The 8,638-nt window shown below is 45.4% G+C and overlaps 1 long non-coding RNA gene across 1 annotated transcript; it reads left to right on the top strand.

Moving 5' to 3' along the window:
• The first annotated feature begins 5,958 nt into the window (after positions 1–5,958).
• LOC129651304 (uncharacterized) lies at positions 5,959–7,259 on the top strand. Its single transcript, XR_008714093.1, has 2 exons — positions 5,959–6,192; positions 6,519–7,259. It is a non-coding gene; the product is annotated as an uncharacterized LOC129651304 (long non-coding RNA).
• Positions 7,260–8,638: the final 1,379 nt, after the last annotated feature.

The raw sequence follows: 8,638 nt of genomic DNA on the forward strand, positions 1-8,638 counted from the left end.
TAGAGTCTGGGAACAACAAGTACTGAGACCTCATGCCCTAGAGCCCCTGCTCTGCAACAGGAGAAGCCTGCACACCACAACCAGAGCGTAGCCCCACTCGCCTCAGCTAGAGACTAGCCATGCAGCAGTGAAGACCTAGCACAGCCAAAAACCAAAAAAGACTTTGGAACAAAATGCTTAGCGAATGTTCTAGAATTTCTTGTGAGATTTAGACCCTTTTCTCCTCGTCCCTCCCCCCTCCTTTTTTTTTCCCCCAGTGTGTTACTTGTCACGGGCATCATCCATTTCTCATTATTGGGCAGCTAGTAGAGGAATGTTGAAGCCATCATCAAATTCATGACCTGAAGCCCATGTTGGGTGCTTTACTGGGTATTTCCAAGCTATAATATGTCAAATTAGGGAGGAAAGAATTCAGTGGAAATGGTAGGGGACCATTATCTAAGAGCATTTTAGAGAGATGATCTCTTCTAGGACACAATTATTTTTAAAAACAATATTTTCTTTCAAAACTCTCTCCTAGGTCTGACTTTTCTTACCGCTAACTGTCACTGCTTCTTCAAGATCGTCGCATCCTTTGTGGTAAACGTGGAATCTTTATTCAAATTGTAGAGGTCCCTGGTGCTTGGTCATTTTTGTTTAAAAACAATGTATCTTAAATTGGTGTTTAAATGGGAATTTTTGTTCCAAGAGGGTCAGCTGCCACCTACACATTCTGGTGTAAACCTACTATTTCATCAGAAGTAAGTCACTCAATGCTTCATAGTGGCTTGGTGTAAAGCATCCACTTGCCAAGCCAGGAGACACAGGTTCGATCCCTGGGTAGGGAAGATCCCCTGAAGGAGGATATGGCAACCCACTCCAGTATTCTTGCCTGGAAAAATCCTGTGGACTGAGTAGCCTTGCAGGCTACTAGTCCATGGAGTCACAAAAGAGTCAAACACAACCTAATGACTAAACAACAACAACAGAAAGTCATTCAATAGTTTCTTAACAGGATTGGTACCCTCTTGTAATTTCTGGCTAAAGTGCAAATGTGAAGAGGATTGGGAAAGAGGCTGTTTCAGTCATAAATTGTTTGAGCATCATAAACTGTGAAGAAAAGCTCTGATTAGGGGAAAAGACATGAACTTGATCCAGGCATCTGCTCCTCAACCTCAGGATGCTGAAAATTTCCGACACCGCAAGACTGGGAGCCCTAACCTTGAACTTGAATGCTCACAGTCGCCGGGTAATGCCACCTGACAAAGCCCAGTGGGAGAAGGCTGTCCCGTGACATCCATGAACAATGCCTTGACCTCAAAAAATGTTTTCTCCTTTGAACGCCCACACGTGTCTTATGTTTGTTCTCTGTCAGACATCTTCCACGAGAGAAACACTCAGGAAATTCACCTTGACTTTAACTTGACTCAACCTGTTAGGGATGGGAGATTTTTCCTGCACCGGTTTCCCAATTTTCCCATTTCTGTCAAGAGGATCAGGGTTCTTGCTGTGAGGTCAGGAACATTCATCTCAAACCTCATAGCTCCTTTCCAGTCTGAAAATGTGTCCTGTGGTTTTTTTTTTCCAACCACTCGACTGTCTCATCTCTCATACTTCTGTGACTGTGCCACAGAATCAGTGGTTTTCAAAAGTTATACTTTTCCTGCTGTGCATGCATAGTTTAAACATCCTAGATGGCACTAGTGGTAAAGAATCCACCTGCCAATGCAGGAGATATAAGAGATGTGGGATTGGTCTCTGGGTTGGGAAGATTCCCCTGGAGAAGGAAGTGGCAACCCACACCAGTATTCTTGCCAGGAGAATCCAATGGACAGAGGAGCCTGGCAGGCTGCAGTCCATGGGGTCACAAAGAGTCGGACATGACTGAGTGACTGAGCGCACACACACACACACACACACACATACACAGTTTACATGATGATAAGATCCTCATGGTGTTTATATAAGGAACACAGAAGCATCTCAGAGTCCTAGATTTCCAGAAAAGCTCTCTTTTGGCTGCTCTTATTGGAGCACCCCACTCTCTGAAGCTTGTACACCCTCTCCTGCAGGGAGAGAATCCCTCTGGCTAATTTCTTCCAGGATATTTCTTCTGCCCCCAGCACACAGCCCCGGAAGGGAAATAGCAGAGCTCCTGACATCTAGTCCTGCAGGCTGCAATCTGGGCTTTGTGGAGACAGGCAGCACTCCCTCTCCTTGTCTGCTTCCTAGACTCTCTTCATCCTTCTCCAAACCCTGTCTTCTATCTGGGGCTGCTGGACACAAAGCCCCCCTGGGAATGGAGTCATCCTCTGGAGACCTTGAACAAGGGCCACCTTGGGCTGTAAACATTCTGGACAGGGTCCATGAGGAGATTCTGAGATCAACAGATGGGAGACCTGCTGCTCCAGAGAAGAGCTTGCATCCATCCTCCACTCCATGCTACCCTCTCATAAAATAGTCCTCCCTCTGGGGATGCTTGAAGAAGAGGAGCATCCCCGAATGGCTCCATCCGCGGCTGTTTACGACAACCCACTGCATGCCAGGTGAGATTTACTGCCTTTGGAACAAGATCTAAAGCCACATGCTGTAACCATTTCAATCACCCATGATCAAATCCAAGTACAGCATCTACATCACTGATCATCCTTGTGTGGAAGCTGTGAGGGGCTGGCCATTCCTGTAGACAGATGTCTGCCCCCTGCCCTGCACCCAGCCTAGACCTTGGGTGTTTTAACACCCACTTCCTGCCCTGCCTTCGGGAAGCCCATAAACGAGCAGTGAACACAGGGTGTGTAGTTGGGAAGAGGGCAGGGCAGGCCTGGGCCAAGAGCTTCTTGGCAGAGATCCCACTGCATGCAGGGCAGCCCAGCAGACTGTGGCTTGGACCATGGGGTAACACAGTCACAGGTTTTGGGGACAAGCATATGGACTTCCTTGGGGGTCCTTTTTCTGCTTGTCACAGGAACTTACTGGGAGAAAATGGATCAAGATTCCTAACATTTGGATATTCAGTGTTGCCAGAGTCTCACTGGTGGATTGTCGTTGTTCAGTTGCTCAATCGTGTCGACTTTTTGCGACCCCATGAACTGTAGTCCACGAGGCTCCTCTGTCTATAGGATTCCCCAGGCAAGAATACTGGAGTGGGTAGCCATTCTCTTCTCCAGGGGATTGTCCCCACCCAGGGACTGAATCAATGGCAGGAGGAATCTTTACTGCTGAGCCACCTGGGAAGCCCCACTGGTGGATTACGATGATCCTACATAAGTTTACTGCCAGCAAAGCATGCTGGGGACCCACAGGATGCTGCCCTGTGGAGGAAGGGGTGTCTATGCGGGCTGCTTGGCAGTGCATCTTGGGCAAAGTTTTGATCAGGGGCCCAGGAACAAAAAGAACAACTCAATGAGCCCAACTCGGGATCCACTAGGAATATAAACCAATAGGAACATCCATGCAGCTGTGGACCTGCCTCTACCAGGGGGTTTTACCTGTCAGCCCTGGGGGCTCTTGGGAGCCAGACAGACTTTCCTGAGGTGGAAGGGAACTCAGGAAGGAGAAGCATGGGTTCCTGTGCAGATGGTATACATTCAAGTACCTGGAGAAATAGAAGACATGGTCATATGTGCACTCTGGAGTGGTGATGGGGAGATATTCCACCTGACTCCATGTGTACGTGCTAATTCACTTCAGTTGTGTCTGACCCTTTGCGACCCCATGGACTGTAGCCCGTCAGCTCCTCTGTCCATGGGATTCCTCAGGCAAGAATACTGGAGTGGGCTGCCATGCCCTCCTCCAGGGCCACCTGACTCTAGTGCTCTGGAAACTTGCCCTGAAGGCAAGCAAGGGGTGGGAGGGCTCAGAGATTCCTCTTCAAGTTTAAAGCGCACTCAGATCCCCCCAAGGGAGTCTAATCAAGATGCAGACTGTTATTCAGTGGGTCCTTGGGGTGGTGGGGGGCTGAGCGTCTGCATCTCTAGTTAACTATCCAGATGCTGGCTCTGCTGGCTCTGAACCCACTTTGAGCAGCAAGGAGCAGCCACAGATCCCATGCTTTGAAGGACCGAGCCTGGTTTAATGCTCTTCTGCTGACATTTTGAAGTTCTTCATTCATTTTTTAAACAAGGGGCCCCATAAGTTACATATCTGGTCCTGATTTAGCATTAGAGCTGGGTTCACATCATGGCTCTCCCCCTGCTTCATGCCGTGTGCTGGAGAGAGATGCTTGGCTCCCAGGTTCATCTCCTTTGATGATAAACAGGATGATTGGCAGTGGCTGGGAGGGTGGGATGAGGTGGGCACGTCTACATGTGATGACAAGAGCTGCCGCTGTTACCACACGGATCAGGCTGCCCTTATGGGCAATTATTGAGTGCTAATTTGTGCCAATACTGCACTATTAGCATTGCCATTATTATTTTTTTTGACTATTTAATTCTTAGTAATCATTTCCTCCATAATCTCACTTAATTGGTATTAAAGCCCTGTGGTGACTTTCATTTTAATGTGGATCTGGCGCCATCACATGCTTAAAGAAAACAGGAAGGACGTTTCAAAGGGAAGCTATGTAACCCGGAGGCCAGCCTTCTCCTCATATCAGTGTCAACCACAGTTTTTCCTAGATGTGAGTCTCAAATCCTCACCAGTCTGGCTGGTTGCGCCATCCTTCGTCTTAAGTTTTCCCTGAAATCTTAAGGGACAGATGCTCCCCCACCAGGGGACACAAAGGCACAGCATTTAGGCAGGAGGGTTAGGGCCGGAGTTCCAAGGCAAAAAATCGAGGTGTGTGTGACAGAGTCTTAGTCACTAAGTCATGTTCAATTCTTTGTGACCCCGTGGCATTTGTACCCTGCCAGGCTCCTCTGTCCATGGGATTCTCCAGGCAAGAATACTGGAGTGGGTTGCCACTGCCCCCTCCGGGGGATCTTCCCGACCCAAGGATCCAACCTGCGTCTCCTGCACTGCCGGCAGATTCTTTACCATCTGAGCCACCAGGTTGATTTCTAATGTAGAACATGAGAAGGGATATCAACTAAAAGCACAGGATAAGAACGGCTGTCAGTGCAACGAGGTCTAGTCAACAGTATCCCAAAGCCACAGGGAGACTAATCCAGAGTCTTAAGAGCACTCACGTTTATTGTGTCTTTCTTAGGTCTGGAGTTTTGGAGCCACATCCCTGTAGAAAAGCATTAGTTCTCAACCCCCTTTGGCGTTCTCCTCCCTGGGGTGTATTGAACAGCCTTCAGAGATGCCGTCCTCCCAGCTGCTTCCTAAGAAAAAGCAGACATAGAGGGATGAGCACCGTCAGCTGCCATTGTATCGAAATATACTCAATCCTGGCTGTTTCTAGCATCATCTGAGGGTGCCTTTAAAACCTACCAATGCTTTGGCCCCACCTGCAAAGATTTTGATTCAGTTGATTGGGAAAGGAGAAGGCAATGGCACCCCACTCCAGTACTCTTGCCTGGAAAATCCCATGGACGGAGGAGCCTGGTAGGCTGCAGTCCATGGGGTTGCTAAGAGTCAGACACGACTGAGCGACTTCACTTTCACTTTTCACTTTCATGCATTGGAGAAGGAAATGGCAGCCCACTCCAGTGTTCTTGCCTGGAGAATCCAGGGATTGGGCAGCCTGGTGGGCTGCCGTCTATGGGGTCGCACAGAGTCGGACACGACTGAAGTGACTTAGCAACTTAGCAATGCTTGGGCCTCACCTGCAAAGATTTTGATTCAGTTGATTGGGAAAGCTCCAGGCATTATCACGTTTTAGATGCCCCCAAGGTGAGTCTGAGGTGTAGCCAGGTTTTAAACATAAGATTGTCTTTGCTGCTATTCAGTCACTCAGTTGTGTCCGACTCTGCAACTCCATGGACTGCAACACACTAGGCTTCCCTGTCTTTCACTGTCTCCCAGAGTTTGCTCAAACTCATGTCCATTGAGTCGATGATGCCATCCAACCATCTCATCCTCTGCGGCTCCCTTCTCCTCCTGCCTCCATGATTGTCTTAACATGAGTCAGTTATCAAGGATCAGAGCTTGGTGGCTAAGAACATAAATGCTGGACTCAAACTATCCGAGTTCAAATCCCTGGGTTGCTCCTAACCAGCTGTGTGGTCTTGGCAATTCACTTCTCTACTCCAAGAAGAATAATGTCTCTTTCATAGAGAATTTAGTCAGGTTTCCTCTGCAGAGTACTTTGGATGATGTCTGGCCATGGTAAGCACTGTGTAAGCTTTTGATAATTAAACATGCTCTACACATGGTAAAGCAATGTGATCTATAAGAAAGGCCTATTATTGTCTTACACTGTTTTGGCTAACTACTTAGATTAAATGATTTAAAAATTTTGTCAAGTGTCAAGTTTAACTTATTTTCTGATTCTAATTTTGAGGACTTTCTTTGGCTATATTCCAGTTTGCTTGTGTTGGTCAAGTAAAAAAAAAAAAGTCAGATTTTCTTTAAATCTCCTAGTGCAGACTTTATTGCTAACAGGCCCATCCAATTACAGCTAATTAGTGAATGTATATTTTTCTTTTGCACAGGGACGTCTAGAGGAGCTTCTCTTCATTAGCAAGGCTTAAGTTCCAAAGACTATGATCCTCACAGACAACTCCTGCTGGTAGAAGCAGCAAGATGAAGTCAGGCTGGGAGTCAGGTTCCCGCATCAAATTTGGCCCTGGGGGATGCCTACAGATCAGAAGGAGGGGCTCCGGAGCAGCAGTTCTCAAAGTGTGGTCCCAGGCCAGTAGCGCCCACATCTGCTCCGGACCTTGTTAAGAGACGAACACTGGGGACCCCACCTAGACCCTCTGCATCAGAGACTCTCCCTGGCTGGGGCCCAGCTGTCCGAGTTTGACGCTCATGCTGCTAAAATTTGAGAACCACACTTGAGTATGTTTTCTCCATTTCTAAAATGATACTGCTCTGTTTTGCCAGGAAATGAAAATGAGAAACCTCCCACAGTAATTCCCACCAAATTCTTATCTTTAACCTTTGAGAATGTATTTTTTTTTAAACCGCTGTGCCATAAACCAGAACTACTGTGACTTTAATGAAAAAGTATGAGTCGATGATTCATTTGGTTGACATGTTTTGAAAATATCGAGTTTAGTTGATTTATTGTCAGTGCCTCCATGGGTATGAAGGACTGCAGATTGTATATTTATATCACCAGAGGCATTTCCTTTCTCTTATGAACTTCTGTGTTTTATTTACTTGTCCTTTCTTCCTTTTTAGCCTTTTTTGAGTGATTTTTGTCTTATTGAAATAAAGTTGCTATACTTTTTGATTTCCTTCCATTATGTTTAAGAAATCTGAAATGGCCTATCATATACAAATTTTAAACTATCAGATAGAAATCCTTAATATATTAATAGCTAAAAAAAAATTACAAGATAGATCTGTTGCTTAGTATGAGCTGTGCACAAATATTTATTTCTATTTATTTTTATTATTTTTTTCCTGAAAATGATCTATTTTTTGGCAAAATAAAAACAATGAACTTTACGCAGTGTTTTCCAAGATATTATGATTTCCCCTTTCTAAGGCATGAAACAGTGTAAATTAAATCTTTTTTAAAAATAAAAGACAAATCTCGGGGAAAATATCAAGAAGTAATAACTATTACATTATATTCTTATGTTTCTAATCCTAATACTGCAGTGTTTTGGTATTATGATTTTCGTAGAGAAAAATGAAAGACTGTATTTATTGTACTAACATCTTAAATTCTGAGATTTAAATAAAATTGACTCTTCTTTTAAAAAAATTAGTTAACATGGCATTTTACACAAATAACATCCAAATTTATGCGAGTGAAAGGTTTTAGTTTTGTGGCTTCTATCAATATGAATTTCAATGTAGTTCCTTCATACGTGAGCCCAGACATTTAAATTTGATACATGGGGACTTCCCTGGTGGCTCAGTGGTTAAGACCTGCCTCCCAGTGTAGGGACACAGGTTCAATCCCTGGTTGGGAAGCTAAGATCCCACATGCTGAGGGGCACTAAGCCTGAGTGCCAAAAAGAAGACCCAGCACAGCCAAAATAAATGAATAAATAATTTTTTTAGATAGTGACTTAAAAAACAAATAGGTTTGATAGATACTTTCCACATAATGGGCTTCCCAGGTAAATCAGATGGTAAAGAATCTGCCTGCAATGCAGGAGACCCAGGTTCGATCCCTGGGTTTGGAAGATCCCCTGGAGGAGGGAATGGCAATCCACTGCAGTATTCTTGCCTTGAGAATCCAATGGACAGAGGAGCCTGACAGGCTACTGTCCATGGAGTCAAAAAGAGTTGGAGATGACTGAATGACTAACACTTTTCCCAACTCAGCACTCAGTGATGTGATACCGGTAGCTTGAAAGTGGTCATTGGTGGCAGTCTTTACACCATGAAAACTGGCAGAAGCTACAGAGCAGAGCTTTTTATTTCTGCTTGCATATTTACATATAAACATACATGGAGGGCTGAGTGTTACACCAGCCCTGAAGGCATCCATTCACAGTTGTTGACAGCCTTCGTTGAAATAGGTGACATCACTGGCTGGCATAGAGACTGGGACATGGGAGGGGTTGAGTGAATGAGAGCTGCTGATTTTAATCACAGCAGAAAGAGTAGACGTTATAGAAACAGTCCTTCCTTTGTCTGTAGGCAGACC

Source organism: Bubalus kerabau, chromosome 4, assembly GCF_029407905.1.
Source record: "Bubalus kerabau isolate K-KA32 ecotype Philippines breed swamp buffalo chromosome 4, PCC_UOA_SB_1v2, whole genome shotgun sequence".
In the NCBI taxonomy this organism is placed as follows: domain Eukaryota; kingdom Metazoa; phylum Chordata; class Mammalia; order Artiodactyla; family Bovidae; genus Bubalus; species Bubalus kerabau.